This window comes from Triticum dicoccoides, chromosome 2A (assembly GCF_002162155.2).
Source record: "Triticum dicoccoides isolate Atlit2015 ecotype Zavitan chromosome 2A, WEW_v2.0, whole genome shotgun sequence".
Classification (NCBI taxonomy): Eukaryota; Viridiplantae; Streptophyta; class Magnoliopsida; order Poales; family Poaceae; genus Triticum; species Triticum dicoccoides.
The window spans coordinates 611,396,840-611,416,199 of NC_041382.1; positions in this window are offsets into that span (position 1 = coordinate 611,396,840).

Sequence of the window (19,360 nt, forward strand, 5' to 3'; positions counted from 1 at the left end):
CTCATCGACTTCGACATCGCTCACATTCGCTTGCCATACAACGCCATCCTTGGGTACCCAGTGCTGGCCAAGTTCATGGCCGTAACTCACCACGGCTACAACGTCCTCAAGATGCCAGGAAGCGGCGGAGTTATCACAGTGCCCTGTGAAGAGAAGGACGCGGTGTGTTCCCTGGAACGAGCCTTTCAGGCCGCATCACTGGAAGACCCGGGTCGTGGAAGCGGGAGGCCTCCCGAAACCACCCCCAAGAAGAAGAAGACATCGTCCGACTCGACCACTCAGGAGGCAGGCTCCTCTGGGCCCGCGTCTGCCCAGGGGGAGCCTCCCTCCATCGCATAGGAAAGCGCGCCCGGCGCCCTCCTCAGGAAGGGCTCGGGGGCTCTCCCCTGGAGGGCCACCGACCTAGCTAGGGTCACGAGCGAGGCGCTTGGGCACCACATGGAGGCGTGTTTTGAAGCACGTTTCCCTCAAGAAGGAGCAAGGCAAGGAGATCCAGACCCATAGGAGTTCGTCAGCAAGGCCATTCAGGAGCTACAGGAGTCAAGAGTCATGAGAGGCGCCCACCGCCTACCGACAGTAGTGGCCCCCCATCCAGGCGAGGATGGTGGGCTGCACGTCTGCATCGACATACCAGGGCTCAACCGAGTCGTCTCTCTGGAGCGCCTCTGGCCCTCGCGAGTGGGGCGCTGCGGAGGTCCACCCCACAGCTACGTTCGCATGCCTTACGGCTTGCCGAACGCGGCTGACACGCACCAGCGCCTCATGAGGGGCATCACAGAGGCACGAGAGGCCAGGCATTCCGCAGACCTGGCAGAGATGGAGATGGCCCGCGAGGAGTCGCCAGCGCCTCCGGAGCCTCCCGAGGCCCCTGGGCCTGGGGGCTCGTGAGGATCGGCTCCCGCAGCCCCCCGAGCCTGCTACACCAACACCCCTCCGTCCTCAACATCATCAGGTGACATCTTTTAAGTTTCATTTCTAGCTGGGAGCGCCCCCAGGGTTGCATTATTCCCAGGCCGCATGGGTCCGTCCCTGCGGCGTGTATCCCTTTATTCCATGTTGTTAGCTTACCTTGTTGGGGGCGCCCCTCAGGCTGCATGATCCCCAAGCCGCTCGGGCCAGGCCCAGTGGCATGTATCCCATTTGCGTTTATTTCCGATCATGCGTTAGACCCACCATGCTTGATTATTTGATGCCGGTCCACGGCACCTCTTCTCCTCCATGCCGACCACTTGCACGCTAAAGGGGGGTCACCTGAGCATCGCGACTCAGGGCTCTTACTGGCTCTCCAGCCCTCACCCTCTGGCCTTGTCCATGGCATCGCGACCTAGCATACCAGCGACGGCTGAGACCAGCTCGAGGGCCGGGACCCGAGGACGTAGAGTGCCGACATCTAACCAAATTTGCAGGGACACATCACAAGATAAGGCCCAGTGCCAGGCGCAACCCGCCTAGAGGTAGGGCCCCGTGAGTCCCACGCTGGCTCACGGGTGCCCAGATACACCTCGCCAGGCCCTACCGTGCCAGCCACGTGTTAGGGCGGGGCTGTACACGCCCCGGGGGCTCCTCCCGGAGGGGGGCCTCCTCCCACGTACCAGTGGAAGCACCATGCTCCGTGCTGGCTGACGACACTGCCGAGGAGCGGCTATGCCCGTACACATACGGTAGCACTATGCTCCGCGCTGGTGATAAACAACTGAGGGTGGCCCCCGGGCCGCACCAACCTCAGGGAGCCCAGAGCTCAGTGTCTAGCCTCATCGTAACGCCTCCCCTCGGGAGTGCCACACGAGGGGGCTGGGCACGGGGGCTGCGCCTGGGTCACACCCAGACGCACGCCGCCCGGCCAGGTCCCCCCCCCGGGCCTGGTTCGTCGCACGTCTCTCCCCGAGCGGAGCCAAGGTACAAAGGCCATTTGAGCGTCAACGGGGACTCCCGAGCATCGCGACTCAGGAGCCTAACTGGTCACGTAGCCCCTCACTCCGTGGCCCCGTCCTGGTTTCCGATCGGGACCATCACTGGGTGAGGCACGCACGCGGCCGGGCTCTGCAGACGTAGAACGGTGGATCCACCCGCATCACACCTCCCTACTTGCTGTTCGTGCGCCAAGGGGGATTCCTGAGCATCGCGACTCAGGAGCCTAACTGGTCACATAGCCCCTCACTCCGTGGCCCTGTCCTGGTTTCCGGTCGGGACCATCGCTGGGTGAGGCACGCGCGCGGCCGGGCTCTGCAGACGTAGAACGGTGGATCCACCCGCATCACACCTCCCTACTTGCTGTTCGTGCGCCAAGGGGGACTCCTGAGCATCGCGACTCAGGAGCCTAACTTGTCATGTAGCCCCTCACTCCTTGGTCCCGTCCTGGTTTCCGGTCGGGACTATTGCTAGGTGAGGTACGCGCGGGGCCGGGCTCTGCCGGCGTAGAACGTAAGCAAGTAGGAAGGAAAAGCGCTAATCTCAAGGAATTCAAAAGCAAATATTACAGTCCACACTGTTATTTCAATACCAAACGCAAGTTTAAACGCCTCCCCGAGGCATGATATGTGTGCAGGAATTAAAAGCAGGACAGGAGCCACGACGGAGTCACTTGGCGGAGGGGGAGCAGCACGGAGCGGGTTCGCCTCACGGAGCAGCAGGGTCGGCAGCGCCTTGCTCTGGCTTGGTGCTGAAGGCCCGGAACTTCCCCAGCAGAGCCTCCGCGCGACCCTTCACGGCCTCGGCAGCGGCAGCGGCACGCTCACCGCTCACTGGCTCCAGCAGGCTGTCGAGGTCGACACCGGGATCGTGAAGGTAGATGTGGGCGAGGACCCGCGTCAGTGCTGCAGAAGACATGACACGCGCCTCGGCCTCGGCCGTGGGGCCAAGGCCAAGGGTGACATCTTCAAGAGCGTGAACCAGGAAGGGAAGCAGCTTGGCGGGGCCGTCCTCGGCGCCGGCCAGCGGGCTCTCCAAGCCGCTGTCATAAAGCGTCCTCAGCGAGGAGCGAGCCTTCGCCTCCAACTCCGTGAAGGCCGCGCGGTCCTCGGCAAGAACCAGGGCCTTGTCGTCCAGCTCGGCCTTCCTCGCCCCCAACTCCTGCTCCAGCGCGCCTAGGCGGTCGCGGCGCTTCCTGAGCTTGGCCTCCTGGACCTCGACGGCTGCCTCGCGAGCTTGCACACCTTCTTCCTGCTCTTGGCAAAGGCGGACCTCTTCCGCGAGCCGATCCCGCAGGCCTTGCAGCTCATCCTCCAGCGCCTTGCAGCGACCGCGGACGTCGACCACCTCCCCCAAGGCTGCATCGCGGACAGCCTTCGCCTCCAGGACGGCCTGCTTCTCCTCGTCGCATGCCGTCGAGGCCTGGACCAGCGCCGCCCGTATCGAGGCGTCGGAGCGAACCCATCCAGAAGCCAGCTCCAAACGCCCGGCCACAAAGCGGGGGTCGGCGCCAAGAAGATCCTTCCACAGTCGGTCCAGCTCAGCAACAGCACGACCCAAAACGGCAGAAGGAGTCGGAGAGATAGCGGCCGGTGGAGTAGGAGGAGAAGGCGGCAGCGCAGCCGCAGCATCCTGAGGCGGAGTCTGCCGCGCCCCGACAGCTGTAGTGGCGGCGGCAGGCAAGAGCACCTCGGGAGCCACTTGGGCCACGGGGGCTGAGCTTGCCCCAGCCGGCTCAGCCAGACCTCGCGAGGACGACCGGGCAGGAGAAGCCTGTGCGTCGCGGTCACATTCCTTCGCGGGCAGAAGCGCCGCCACGGATGGAACCTTGGGAGCCCCCTTCGGCTTCTTTGCTGCGGGCGCCAACCTATCCAAAGATGCGGACGTCAAGCCTCAGAAGCAGAGCAAGAGATAAAGACAAGAATCGAATGCTTACGGGTCGTCGCCAGTGAGCTCAAGCGGCCTCCGGCCAAATTTGAAGCCTGAAAGCCGGCTGGAAGGGTCAACCTCGGGAAGCTTGGAGGCGGAAGGTGCGTCTGCGGTTCGCCCTGGGGCCGGGGGAGACCCGCGGGAGATCAGCCCGGTCCTGTCCTTCTTCGGGATCGGGGGCGAGCTCCCGCCGTCCTGTTCGTCGTCGTCTTCGTCGTCATCCTCATCGTCATCATTCGGAGAGAGGCGGAGAACGAGGGACCTGCGCCGGGGGAGGGGAGCCCTCGACTCTCCGTCAGTCGCCTCGGAGTCAGGCCCTCTTCTGCGCTCCCCTCCCTCTTCCTCTTTGCTAGAGTCGCCGGAGGGCACGTCCACCGGTTCCTCGGGAGCTTCCAGGGGCACTGGCCCATCCCCGTTGAAGACGGGCATGGACTTCACCACCCGCTCCCAGTCGTTGCGGAGGAACAAGGGCGTAGGAGAGCCCTCCAGCCTCGCCACATTGCCCCCGACCAGAGATTGGAGAACCGCAGCCAGGTCTCCGGCGGCCAAGGCCGCGGGGTTCGGACGAGGCCTCCACATTGGAAGCGAGCACTGCCGAAGCGGAGCCAGCCGGTGCTCCAGGAACTCCCTCAGCAGCGATGCGCCGGTCAGCTTCGCCACCGCCATGTCGGTCGGCCTCAGATCCGCGTCCATCTTCTCCAACACCATCTTCGCGCGGGGATCCGTGAGCTCCGCTCGACCCCAGTCGCTGGAGCTCGTGGGCTGCTCCGTGGGAAGGATCAGCCGAGGGTGGATGCGCCCAGCATCCACCAAGATCCACTTGCTCCTGAAGCCCTCAATCCTCTTCCCAGAGTTCGAGATGGCAATGGCGCCGCCGGACGCGACGAAGCTCGCGCACGCGGAAGCGGTCCCACGAGAGGTCCGGAGGTAGAAGTAGTGGCGCAGCAAGGCCACCGAGGGCTGCACCCCAACATGTGCTTCGCAATAATAAGCAAAGATTGCCAGGAGAAGGACGAAGTTAGGATGGAGATGCAGAGCCTGTAGCTTGTAATGGCGGAGGACAGAGAAGAAGAACTCGGAGAAGGGAGGCATCAGGCCAGCAACAATGGCACTTACGAAGAGCGGATAGAAGGTGCTCCTTTTACCCTCAGGGGTGGTGGAGCCAGCCTTGAACACCTTCTCCCCGTCGATGCCCCACGCCGTCGCCATCCGGCGCAATCGGGCAAGGCCCGCCTCCGACACGTTCGGCGAGTCCAGGGCAGACGAGTACCAAGCTGCGGCCGGGGGCTGACGAGGCGCCATGGCTCCCTAGGCCGCACGGCCAGAGAAGATCTGGAAATCTTGGAGGAAGGAAGGAGAGGCGCAAGAAAGGGGATCTGAGCAGCAACCGGAGAAAGCAAGAAGCAGGGCCTAGGCGGATGCCACTCCTTTATCAACTCGCGCGGTTACTGAGGCGCCCACGTCCAGTCAACCGCCACGCAGCACCCAAGGCCGCAGGCTGTTAGGGCCCGCGGTGCTTCACCCTTGCCCTTCCGCCTCCCTGCACGGCCAAGTCCGGGCGCTCCTTGGGCTCGGGGGCTACTGTCGGCATTCTAGGAACGGGGGTCCCCAGACTTGCCTGCCTGCGGCCTGCGGCGTGGCTCAAAGGGGGGCCCAGCACGGCCCATCTTCACCAACACAAACCCAAGACCCTCGTGAGGGGCCAAGCCTCACGGGGCGGATGACACGAAGCTTCCTCAGGCACGACCTTGTCAGGCTGCCTCACGAGGAGGCGGAGAGATCAAGGCGGGGTACCTCACGAGGTGCCCATGACGCAAGCCATGACAACTCAGGGTGCCAGGCGGGTGCCAGCCCGCGCAGTGTCCTCCTTTCCTCTTTGGTGCAAAGGGGGCAAGCGCAGCTGCAGAGTACCGAGGCATCAGGCAAAGGTTGCCATTTCGGTGCAACGAGACCAAGACCAGGAGGACTACGAGACGGAGGTCACCGTGGAGCCCAAGACGGCGTCATCACCAGAGCTTTGCGCACGTGAAGACTACTTTTGTCAGGATAGCTTATACTTGCTGTCCCCCTTCAAATTAGCCCGCCATTGTTGGCTCCCTTCCCGCTCAATATTTGGGGAGAGGACCAGGGCCTCTATAAATAGGACCAGCCACCCACATAGCTAGAGGAGAAAAAAAAGAGGACGAGAAAGAGAGAGAGAGAGAGAGGTGGCTGAACTCCTCCCAGCAGTTCATCGCCTCAGCCAAGAACAGACCCTCGCGAGGCTGTTCTTCCTTGTATTGTTCATCATCATCAGCCCAAGAGGCAATCCACACACCACACACTGGAGTAGGGTATTACACCACAACGGTGGCCCGAACCAGTATAAATCCTGTGTCTCTTGTGTTGCTCTTTCCTTAGTTCAGATCGTAGCATGGCAGAGGGGTGCAGGTAGGTAGGAGGCGAAATCTCCGCGCGCACCCTAGTGTTCAAACCTCAAGGGTCTGCCGGAACCCGAAATCCGACAGAACCCGCTGAGCCATCCCCCCAAGCTTCGCCTTCTCCGCTGGACCTGGGCTCGCCGAGCTCGAGCGGTACCCCTACTGCCAGACCAGTCGGTGGAGTGGTCCGTTCCATAGGACACCTCGAGCGTGTGCGCCCGCTGTCCCTTCTTCATGAGTCCTTCTGGGGCACATCTGGCTTGTCCCGCGTTCCTCCTTTGAACATAGATGGTGAATGGCTGAAGTCTGTCTTTGGCTCCTCCTCTGTGGGTGGACCGATGCCAGGGCGGATTCCCGGAGAGGTCCGTTCGGCGATGGCTAGGGCGCCAACCCCCAGCTCCGCGCTGGGAGGGGGCTTGCCGCCTCGGGGCCCTCGCATGCTCCGGTTGAAGAGGGTGATGTGAAAGACGTGCTCAGGTGCGCTCGGGAGCGACACGCCCTTCGCGAAGAGTTCCTCCAGAGGGCGGCGGATGCGGTGAGCCGTATTGGGGCAGAGCTTGCTGACGAGGATGCGTGCCTCGAGGTCGAAGGTTTGCGCCTTGCTGAGGAGAGGCGGAAACTAAAGGTACCCATCGCCCTCGCGCGTCACCAACGTGATCTCGAGAACGCGAAGGCTGAAGCATCGCTGGCAGCTTCACGGGAGGCCTGCTCCCAGGCCATTGAGGAGGCTCGGGAGGCAGACCGACGGCGCAAGGATGCGGAGGAGTGCGCACGGGAGCTCCAAGCCTGGAGCAACTCCCTGGATCAGCAAGTGGAACTGCGCCAGGCGACCCTTGAGTCGATGGGGGTGGCCTCTGTTGAACGGGCGGAGCTTCTGAAGCGCGAGGAGGCGCTGATGCTGGAGGCCGCCGAGCGTAACCTTGACCTTGAGTGGTTGGAGACGAGGGAGCGCCTGGTGGCCCGGGCGGAGGATGACGTTGCCGCGCGCGAAGCCCGGGCCCATAAAGAAGTCGATCGCCACATGGCGGAAGCTCGCTCGGCCTTCGAGCGCAAATACAAGACGAGGTTGGGGCTGATCAAGGCCGAGGCTGAGGGCAGGACCGCAGCCCTCATGGCCAAACTGACCGAAGTGACGCGGCGTGCGGACTCCTCAGCAGCCGCCCTCATTGCGGTGCAGGCGGAGCTGTCCTCTTCCCGGGCCGAGCAGCTTCTTCTCCAACAGAGGGTTGATGATGCCGAGGCCGTCGCGCAGTGGAATGAGGAAGAGATCCGTCAGCGGCGGGTTCTGGAGCATGTGCATGCCCCCATGCTTCAAACGCTCAGAGAGAGGGCCAACACAGCTTTGGGCTATATCTGCGAGGCTGCCGCTAAGGAGCCACACAAGGTCAACTACGCCGGAAACCTCCAATTTTTCACCGATGTGGTGACGCTTCTGGAGAACCGATCTGAGAGGTCCCGTTGGCTTGTCGAAGAGAGGAGCCGAGCCTTGCTCGGGCGTGCCTTCTCCCGCGTCTTCAGCCATCTGCAGGACAGGGACCCCCACTTCGACTTCGACGCTACCATTGCACCCGTGCCCATTGCCGTCTAGGGCGACCTGGCACATTGGGTGGAGGACAACATGGATGCCCTCGTCAGGGCCTTTGCGTCTGATGACGGCGGCGTGGTAGTGGGCGCCAATGAAGGCGGCGTTGTGGACGATCCTGGCGCTGATGGAGATGCTGGCGGTGGCGGCAATGTCGACGACGCCAGTGATGCCTCCGAGGATGCCCAAGAAGACGCGGTGAGTGATATGTCTGACTGACCGCATGTCTCTGCTCTTTAACCTGCACGAAGAAGGTTCGGGCCTGGCCCTGAAGGATGTAAGAGCATTTTGGGAGGGGAAGCCCCTCATGTAAAGGTTTGCAGTTAGTACCCTGGTAAGCATAATGTTGCGTGCGAACTTAGCCGCTGGCCCGGTGATGGGTTAGCTGACTTGTGTACCTTCCGACCCCGACGAGTCCCGAGCGGGCCTGCGGGGGCTGCTGCACCTCGGGTGTCTTCTAATTAACTTGTAGATTCCGCGATGAAAATCTCCGGAAAGGGTGCGGTAATAGCGGTCCTGGTTGTAAACGTGCCTGGCCCGGCCCGGCTCATGAGGGGCTCGCGAGGGGGGGGGGAGCCGATGTTCACTTTGGACGCAAAGCCAAAACCAGAGCGCGAGAGATTGCTCGAACGAGACTAAACACCCCTTCCCCCAAACACACGCAAGCATCGAGCTCAAATCCAACTTAAATCCAAATCGAAGAACTTGTCAACAAGGAAAGGCAAATGCAAAAGGCCGCGTCCGGCACCTAGTCTAGTCTTCAACGTCTTCTCACCAGTGCGGAGCTAAGTGCTGCCACTGGGCGTGGGCGGGAGCCCTCGAGGCCCGAGGGCGGCTCTCCAGAGACTCCGGGGCATGTACATCCCCACTCATTATTACATGAGAGTGTCACGGGCGGCGAGCTTCACAGGCACTGGGCCTTCTTCACAGGTATCGGCCTTGCTTCATATCGCTAGACGAGGGCCCCACCTTGCGCCACACTTTGCCGCCATCGACGGCGACCGGAAACCAGGACGACGCCAATGAGGCAGAGCGGTCGCCAGCGGTTTCTCCGACGACCACGGGTCCCCTGCCGGGGGCAGGCCTTGGGGCACCTCCCCGACAGGGGGCCTACCTCTTGAGAACGCCTTGCTCCAACCATCGCGGGGATGAACCCGAATCTCGCCCCCTCTCCTCCAGCCCCCTGCGCCCTCCTTCTGAGGGGTATGAGGCTGCAGAATTGGGGCAGCCACTTGCTGCGGCGACCTGTATCTCCTGCGACCCATGGTTAGCATAAGCTTGCTCCTGAGGGATGAGTTGTACTCGATAGTTGCCGCCGACGGTGCGGTCGTCGAGGTTCTCCTGGGGTTCCTGAAAGAGCTCATCTCCTGGCGTCTCCTCACCCCAGCTTGGCCCGAGGAATGAGCCATGATCTTCTTCCAGTGCGCACCCCTGATCCACCATGCGGGGCACATAAGCTTCTGGGGCCACCGCCTCGTGCGCCTCGCCGTAGCATCTTGTATGCCACGCAGCCTGGCTTGGAGAGCCGTCTTGGGGGTGATGGCGCGATGGTCCGTCGAAGCCGAAGGCCGCGCCATGCTCCCCTTCTCCGGCCTGAGAGGGGGCTGGCGTGACTTGTCGCCCAGTGCCGGTGGAGGTGTTGGCGCTGGATGGGCCCTGGAGTCCGCCGGAAGTTGCGCGCGTGCGCACGATGCCACCATGCGGCCCGCCTTGGGTCTGGGATGGCAGCTGGACGCAGAAAGGAGGTGTTCCTGAGGCGGCGGTGTCCAGGAGCTCGACTACTCGCTCCAACAACATGTCGCGGCCGCCCTCCAGCAGTCGACACCGTAGCAGCTCTCGGGCCACTGTGAGCGCAGCCCTGGAATTCGCTTGCTCCCATTGGGTGTACGGCGCTGTGGCCGCGGCGTGGTCTGAGGCCCTTGCTGTGGCCCGCACCTACCGTGGTGTGAGGGCAGTCGGTGTCTGTCCGCGTCGCCCGCGCCCCGCAGCACCCTGCAAAGCGCGGGCTGCCTGAGGTGCAAGGTTGAGGTCGCCCTAGGCTGGTGCCACGACGTGGGCGGGCCACGCTGCCCAGCGGTCGGCGTTGGCAGCCGGGTCGCCTGACATCTGAACAGCAAGGCGACGAAACGTGATGCGGAGGAAGAAGGATTCCGACGCACCCCTACCTGGCACGCCAAATGTCGGATTTTGGGTTCCGGCAGACCATTGAGGTTCGAACACTGGGGTGCACGCGGAGATCTCTCCCCTACCGATCTGCGTCCAATCTCCTCGCGTGATTTGAGCTGGAAACAATGAACAACACAAGGGACACAAGGTTTATACCGGTTCGGGCCACCGTTGTGGTGTAATACCCTACTCCAATGTGTGGTGTGGTGGATTGCCTCAGGGGCTGATGAGGAACAATACAAGGGAAGAACAACCTCACGAGAGGTGTTCTTGAGCTAGTGCGATGAACTGCTGGGGTGAGTTCAGTCGCCTCTCTCTCTCTGCTAGGGCTCTACCAGATTTCTAGATGTCCCTCTATCTCTCTTTTTCGGTCCCTCCTTCCGGGTGTCCTCTACTCTGTGGTGGCTAGCTCTATTTATAGAGGCCCTGGGCCTCTCCCCAAATAATGGGCGGGAAGGGCGCCAACAATTGGCCATTTTGAAGGGGAACATCTAGTACAAGTTATCCTGACCAAAGGTGGTCTTCGGCTGCCAAAAGTACTCGTGATGATGCCGTCTTGGGCTCCAGGGTGACCTCCTTCCTGCCGCTCTGTTGGTCTTGGTCTTGTTGCACTGGAATGGTAACCTTTGCCCGATGCCTTGGCCTGTGCTTGCCCCCTTTGCACCAAAGGGGAAACAAGGACACTGCACAGGCCGGGGCCCGCCTAGCGCCCGCCTGGTCTCGATCGTCATGGCTTGCGTCACGGGCTCCTCGTGAGGTACCCCTGCCTTGATCTCTCCGCCTCCTCGCGAGCCTGCCTAGTGAGGCTGCCTCTGAGGAAGCTTCCTGTCGTCCGCCCCACGAGGCTTGGCCCCTCGCGAGGGTCTTGAGCTTGAGCTGATGAAGATGGGCATTGCTAGGCCCCCACTTGAGCCACGCCGTAGGCCGCAGGCAGGCAAGTCTGGGGACCCCCGTTCCTAGAACGCCGACAATGTCCTGCTCCTGCCGTGCCGTCATCCACCCCACCTGAGGTGCACCATCGACAGAAGCGTTCACTGCAGCAGAGATCCCCCCTGCAGACTTCCTTTCACCGCCTCAGATCATCTTCCCTGTTGCCGGCAGCCACGCCAACTACATTACCATCATCGACTGAGCAGATGAACCTGAGGACTACACAATTCCGGAAGAGAGGTCGCAGTCTTTCGTGTTTGCTTACGTTATACATCAGTTATTATTACCTGCTACCTTATCGTTCAATCTTGTGTTTTGAATTGCCCATGGGTCTTATATCGAGGCAGCAACGAATAGTATCTGTCTACTATCTGGTTCATCTGGGGTCTTCTATGTGGTTCATGTTGGGTGGGCAACAAACAATAGATGATCCATTGTCTATCTTTTTAGACTAAAGCTATAATCTACCTGCTATCATTAGTTTTGGATCCATCCACTCGTTTTCTACCATCAGTCTTGATTTTTTGCATGCACCCCTTAGGCCTTACAAAATCTAACTATTTTTTTATTATGCATGTCAGATATTGTACGCAATCGTACTGAACATGTAGAGAAAAAGAGAAGACCGTTGCGTGCGAATATAATGTCATGCAGATGCCGCTCCATGGTGGGCGAAGTGGCCCCCTCCTGCATTTCTAGATTGTATTCCAGAGGAAGATAACTGTTCAGATGGAGATTTAGAAGGAGCCGACCACGCCTGTTTACCACCTGAGGTGTTTGCTCTAACCTGGCATGCTGATGTTGATCATATCATGCATATGGCGCCTTGCATTGTTTACATTATACATCTTATATGTCATCAGCTTAGTTTAGATTTGCTTTGTGTGAATGCCACCTGTTTGGTTTCTATATCATACTCCCACCATTCCTAAATATTTGTCTTTTTAGAGATTTCAACAAGTGACTACATACGGAACAAAATGAGTGAATCTACACTCTAAAATATGTCTATCTACATTCGTATGTGGTAGTCCATTTGAAATCTCTAAAAAGAAAAATATTTAGGAACGGATGGAGTATATGGGAATTATGCAATGCCATCTTCTTTAGCCAGGCATCATATACGTGAATCATGCAATGCCATCCTGTTTAGCCAGTCATCATATATGTGAATTGTATCGTGCCATATTTTTTCCATAATGTATTCCATTTGTCAATAATGTTTATACATTCATCTACTCTTCCTGTGCATCAGCCATTTGAGTCGGTCATGGGAAAATCTGGAGTGAAAACAAGGTCTTCTGAGCAGTCAGTGCTACCTCTCGATGCAGATTTCTTGTTGGTTACAGATAGCTCCTCAGAGGAGGATTCAGAGAGAGATGACCAGTCGTATCCCCCCCGAGGTGCATGCTCTAACTTGGCTGGGTTATATTGCTCATATCATGCATATGGTGTCTTGCATTGCCATGCCATCTGCTTAGATTAGACATGCTTTGTGTGAATGCCTCATGTTTGCTTTCTATATCAGATATGTGAATTATGCAATGCCATGTTTTTCAGCCAGTTATCATATATGTGAATTATGCACCGCCATGGAGCCAGACATCATATATGTGAATTATGTCATGCCATCTTTTTTCATTACGTATTCCATTTGTCGACAATCTGTGTATATTGAACTACTATTCATGTGTATCAACCATTTGAGCCGGTTATGGAAAAACCTGGAGCAAAAACAAGGTCTTCAGAGCAGGCAATGGTACCTGTTGAAGCATATATCTCGATGGTTACAGGGAGCTCCTCAGAGGAGTATTCAGAGACAGATGACCAGTCCTATATCCCACCTGAGGTGTATGCTCTAAGTTGCAATGTTTATATTTCTCATATGATGCATATGGTGTCTTGCATTACTTAGTTTAGACATCATATGCACAATATTGAATTCTATCTGCTTAGTTTAGAGATCATACATGCGAGTGCCACCTGCTTAGTATATGAATCAATTATGTCAATTATTTCATGACATCCTGTATACTTAGACAACATGTATGTGCATTATTTCATCCCAACCTATTTTACAAAGACATCATATAGTTTTTTCATGTCATCCTGTTTAGGTACTCATCATATGTTGAATTATGCCATTATATCCTGTTAAGTTATCCATCATATATATGAAACTATGTCATGCTATCTTGTTTAGTTAGGCATCATATATGTGAAATTTTGTCATGCTGTCCTGTTTGGTTAGACAACATATATATGAATTACCGCATATGTCTATCATACAATGTCTGTACGTTCAATTTCTTTTCTTGTTTATCAGCCATTTGAATTGGAGGGGTGATGGCAGTATCTAAGGGAGCAAAACCCCGTTCTTCACAAAAGACAGTGCTACCCGTCGATGCAGATAGAACCATGGTTGTACTGGCCCACAAACTAGCCCCACCACACATAATCGAGACTCTTCCAGATTGCACACTTACACCGCTGGGCAGAGAACCAACTACAACCCATCTAACCGCAACCCCAGCGGATAGTAACCCACTTATAGTTGACAAAGCACCATGTCCACCACAGAGTACCCCCACACAAGCAGTTTGTAAAGTTACTGTAGTGCCCAAAGCACGAAGACCACCACATCTAACCCAAACTCCATGTTTAAAGCAGAAGAGCAACTGTTCTCAGGTCAGATTCCGTAGCTATGGTCCATACTCCTTCGCTGTTGCATCATTGTATTTACTCATACCAACTACTTTTGAATTTGAAGGATCCAATTGAAACTCCAATGCCGCAACAGGTATGTTTTAAACCTATTTCTTTAGCTGGATTGCTGTTCTAACTTCTTGCTCTATGTTGATTTCAGTTTAAGTTGTATAAATAGTATGTTCTCATGTGATGCACATTACAAGTGCTGCCAATGCTGTGTAGTTTATCACACTTATATTCTGTCTATGCTGTTGTGTCTTAAAAATATATGAGTTGAACTGTGTCTCTATCTTGATTAGGGAACATAAACTAGAATGATATGGACAATACAGTGACCATAGTACATAGACATATGTTTGTTTCATGTTGTTATCCTGTCCACCTTACTACTGAACCGGCTTACCAAAATGAGTTTCGTATACTACAAGCTAAACCTGTGATGTGTCTGCTTGTTTCTCTTATAGTATGCAAACAGAATATTGGAGAAGAGCACCCCACTAAGCAATGGTAGAGAAAGTAATGCAGATAAGGTTCAAGATAGTGAGACAACCCTGTTGGTCTCCAAGAAAGGTGATAAAAATGATCTTGTAGATAGTGAGAAAACCCCATAGTCCTGTGTTGATGTAATGTTTGAGTTACTGGCTAGTACCATTGGCACAAGCTCTTCGAACTCGCTGCCTGAATCACTTCGGCTTCTTCAGTCTCAGCTACAAGCTGAAAGGCATCAGTCAGCTGTGCTGCGGCAAGAAGCCGAAGGACTGAGGAAGTCCCTACAGAATTCAGATGCATACTTTCTTGTGCAACAGCAAGCGCTGGAGGATTTAAGCGCCAAGCAAGAGAAAGTTAATAAGCTTGCTAAGAATCTTGCCAGCATTATGGGTACCCAGGATATTGTTTCTTGAACTCTTCTGAAGTGGTTTCAGTTCTGGACTTGTTTTGCTGCGGCGTTTATATGCTGCTTTGTTCCCTATATTTGCATTGGTGGCGAACTTTGATGCCCAGTGGATGTAATATGTGTAATAGCCGTGATAGCCTAGCATAAGTTGCTTGATTATTTATTTCCTTGTTGTCTTGTTTATTTGTTTGCTTGTAGTCAGTGTAGTTCTTTTTCCGTGGTTTGCTAGTGGTTGCAATAACCTATTTTTTAAAACTAGGCCACAATAACCATGGGCTAATATTTACTGTAGTGACACTGGGCCTCCTACGGGCCGTAGAAACAGTGGGCCTTCTACGGGCCGCAGAAACAGTAGGCCTTCTACGGGCGGTAGAAACAATGGGCCTTCTACGGGCCATAGAAACAATGGGCCTTCTATGGGCCGTATCATCAATGGGCCTTATACGGGCCGTATGATCGATTGGCCAAACATGGGCCAATAACAGGCTGCATTATGACCGTAAATGGGCTAGAGTTGGAATCGCTCGTTCATGGGCCGACCATAATGGGCCATCGTTAATAGGCCATATTTGATGACGCTATGAAAACGGCCCAACGTATTAACGGACCACAAATGGGCCGACTGTAACCACGGGCTGAATTTGGCCCACAAACAGAAAATGACAGTAACGGGCCATAAGTAAACGAATGCTGGAAATGAGCCCAAGAATAAATGGGCTCTGAGAAGGCCAAAAGATAACATGGGCTGGAAACGGCCCAACAGAATAACAGGCCGTTAATGGGTATAAAGTGATACACTGTTCATTACGGGCCAGTTTCACCACGGGCCATTAATGGGTGTAAAGTGATACACTGTTCATTACGGGCCAGTTTCACCACGGGCCGTTAATAGGCCAAGAGTTACATAGGGCCTCATATGGGCAGAAAGACGTCATGGGCCATACATGGGCCAGAAGTGAAAACGGGCTGGAATCATATTGGATGGCCCAGATGATGCTACTGGGCCTAATTTGGATAGGGCGTAATGGGCCTTTGGTTAGCGGGCTGTAAATGGGCTATATGCGAACATGCCGTTAACAGGCTTTCCATGGGCTGGCCCGCCACCTTTTGACCAAGTAAAACGGGCCGGCCTTTTCACAGGAATGGGCCTCTGTTGGGCCATGCCATGTGTCGACATATAATAGGCGCCTTCTGTCCAATGAGTGGATGACATCTGTCCCAACGATGAGCCGACACGTGTTTCCTCCAGCCAATGATGATTTTACACATGGAAAATCCACATTGGTCAGGGTTGTTAACGGGGTATCGGATCCAAACCCGACCCGATAGCTTAACGGCGTTCCGTTACGATGGATGCCACGTGTCGGTCACCCTTGACGAAATCACTTCTGTGACGCGCGATTTATCGTCATGGAAGTGCACACTTCCATGATGATAATTTTGGTAATGTCATGGAACACTTCTACGATAGCACAGGTATGACTATCTTGGTTCTGTCATAAAATCGTCATGGATGTACATGCATGACAAAAAACACGGCCTACTGTGACAAACACATATCATCACGGAAGTGTATTTTTTGTAGTGTATGAAGATGCCCATCGATTGATGTTAATGCAAGGAGTAGGGATTTCCATGCAACAGATGCACTAGAGCTATAAATGTATGAAAGCTCAACAAAAGAAACTAAGTGGGTGTGCATCCAACTTGCTTGCTCACGAAGACCTAGGGCACTTGAGGAGGCCCATTGTTGGAATATACAAGCCAAGTTCTATAATGAAAAATTCCCACTAGTATATGAAAGTGATAAAATAAGACTCTCTATCATGAAGATTATGGTGCTACTTTGAAGCACCAGTGTGGCAAAGGATAGTAGCATTGTCCCTTTTATAAATTTTTTATTTGGCCTTCCTTTTTTTGGAACAATGCTCTATGAATGATGGTCATCACACTTCTATTTACTTACAACTCAAGAATTACAACTTGATACTTAGAACAAGATATGACTCTATATGAATGCCTCCGGTGGTATACCGGGATATGCAATGAACCAAGAGTGACATGTATGAAAGAATTATGAACGGTGGCTTTGCCACAAATACTATGTCAACTACATGATCATGCTAAGCAATATGACAATGATGAATGTGTCATGATAAACGGAATGGTGGAAAGTTGCATGGCAATATATCTCGGAATGGCTATGGAAATGCCATAATAGGTAGGTATGGTGGCTGTTTTGAGGAAGATATAAGGAGGTTTATGTGTGAAAGAGCGTATCATATCATAGGGTTTGGATGCAATGGCGAAGTTTGCACCAACTCTCAATGTGAGAAAGGGCAATGCACGGTACCAAAGAGGCTAGCAATGATGGAAGGGTGAGAGTGCGTATAATCCATGGGCTCAACATTAGTCATAAAGAACTCACATACTTATTGCAAAAATCTACAAGTCATCAAAAACCAAGCACTACACGCATGCTCCTAGGGGGATAGATTGGTAGGAAAAGACCATCGCTCGTCCCCGACCGCCACTCATAAGGAGGACAATCAAATAACACCTCATGTTTCAAATTTGTTACATAATGTTTACCATACATGCATGCTACGGGACTTGCAAACTTCAACACAAGCATTTCTCAAATTCACAACTACTCAACTAGCACGACTTTTGATATTATTACCTCCATATCTCAAAACAATCATCAAGCATCAACCTTCTCTTAGTATTCAAAACACTCATAAGAATTTTTTTACTTATCTTGAATACCTAGCATATTAGGATTATTTAAGGAAATTACCATGCTATTTAAGACTCTCAAAATAATCAAAGTGAAGCATGAGAGATCAATAGTTTCTATAAAACAAATCCACCACCGTGCTCTAAAAGATATAAGTGAAGTACTAGAGCAAAACTATATAACTCAAAAAGATATAAGTGAAGCACATAGAGTATTCTAACAAATTCCAAATCATGTATAGCTCTCTCAAAAGGTGTGTACAGAAAGTATGATTGTGGTAAACTAAAAATCAAAGACTCAAATCATACAAGACGCTCCAAGCAAAACACATATCATGTGGTGAATAAAAATATAGCTTCAAGTAAAGTTACCGATAGAAGTAGATGAAAGAGGGGATGCCTTCCGGGGCATCCCAAAGCTTTGGCTTTCAGGTGTCCTTAGATTATCTTGGGGGTGGCATGGGCATCCCCAATCTTAGGCTTTTTCCACCCCTTGTTCCATAATCCATCAAATCTTTACCCAAAACTTGAAAACTTCACAACACAAAACTTAAAGTAGAAAATCTCGTGAGCTCCGTTAGCGAAAGAAAACAAAAGGCCACTTCAAGGTACTGTAATGAAATCGTTCTTTATTTATATTGGTGTTAAACCTAATGTATTCAAACTTCACTATGGTTTATAAACTATTTTACTAGCCATAGATTCATCAAAATAAGCAAACAACACACGAAAAACAGAATCTGTCAAAAACAGAACAGTCTGTAGTAATCTGTAGCTAGCGCAAGATCTGGAACCCCAAAAATTCTAAAATAAATTTCTGGACTTGAGGAATTTATCTATTAATCATCTGCAAAAATAATTAACTAAATATCACTTTCCAAATAAAAATGGCAGCAGTTCTCGTGAGCACTAAAGTTTCTGTTTTTTACAGCAAGATATCAAGACTTTCCCCAAGTCTTCCCAACGGTTCTACTTGGCACAAACACTAATTATACACAAAAAACACAACCTAAACACAGGATATATAAATTATTTATGACTAAACAGGATCAAAAAGCAAGGAATAAAAACAAAATTGGGTTGCCTCCCAACAAGCGCTATCGTTTAACGCCCCTAGCTAGGCATAAAAAGCAAGGATAGATCTAGGTATTGCCATCTTTGGTAGGCAATCCATAAGTGGCTCTCATAATAGATTCATAAGGTAATTTAATTTTCTTTCTAGGAAAGTGTTCCATGCCTTTCCTTAACGGAAATTGGAATCTAATATTTCCTTCCTTCATATCAATAATTGCACCAATCGTTCTAAGGAAAGGTCTACCAAGAATAATTGGACATGAATGATTGCAATCTATGTCAAGAATGATAAAATCTACGGGCACATAATTCCTATTTGCAACAATAAGAACATCATTAATTCTTCCCATAGGTTTCTTAATAGAGGAATCACAAGGTGCAAGTTTAAAGAGCAATCATCAAAATCACGAAAACCTAACAAATCACACAATGTCTTTGGAATCATGGTAACACTAGCACCCAAATGACATAAAGCATAGAATTCATGATCTTTAATCTTAATTTTAATAGTTGGTTCCCACTCATCATAAAGTTTTCTAGGGATAGAAACTTCCAATTCATGTTTTTCTTCATAAGATTGCATCAAGGCATCAACGATATGTTTAGAAAACGCTTTATTTTGACTATAAGCATGAGGAGAATTTAGCACGGATTGCAACAAGGAAATACAATCAATCAAAGAGCAATTTTCATAATTAAACTCCTTGAAATCCAAAATAGTGGGTTTAGCAACATCTAGGGTTTTAATTTCTTCGATCCCACTTTCATCAAATTTAGCATCAAGATCTAAAAACTCTGATTTTTTGGAATGCCTTCTAGGTAAAGGTGGATCATGTTCAGTCCCATCATTATTAAGATTCATATTGCTACTTAAGCAATTTTTCTTCAATCAAAGCATTGAAATTCTTTTGTGAAGTAATAAATTCTTTAATATTAGATTCAAAATCAGAGGGCATCTTATTATAATTTCCATAAGAATTGTTGTCGGAATTACCATAATTATTAGAG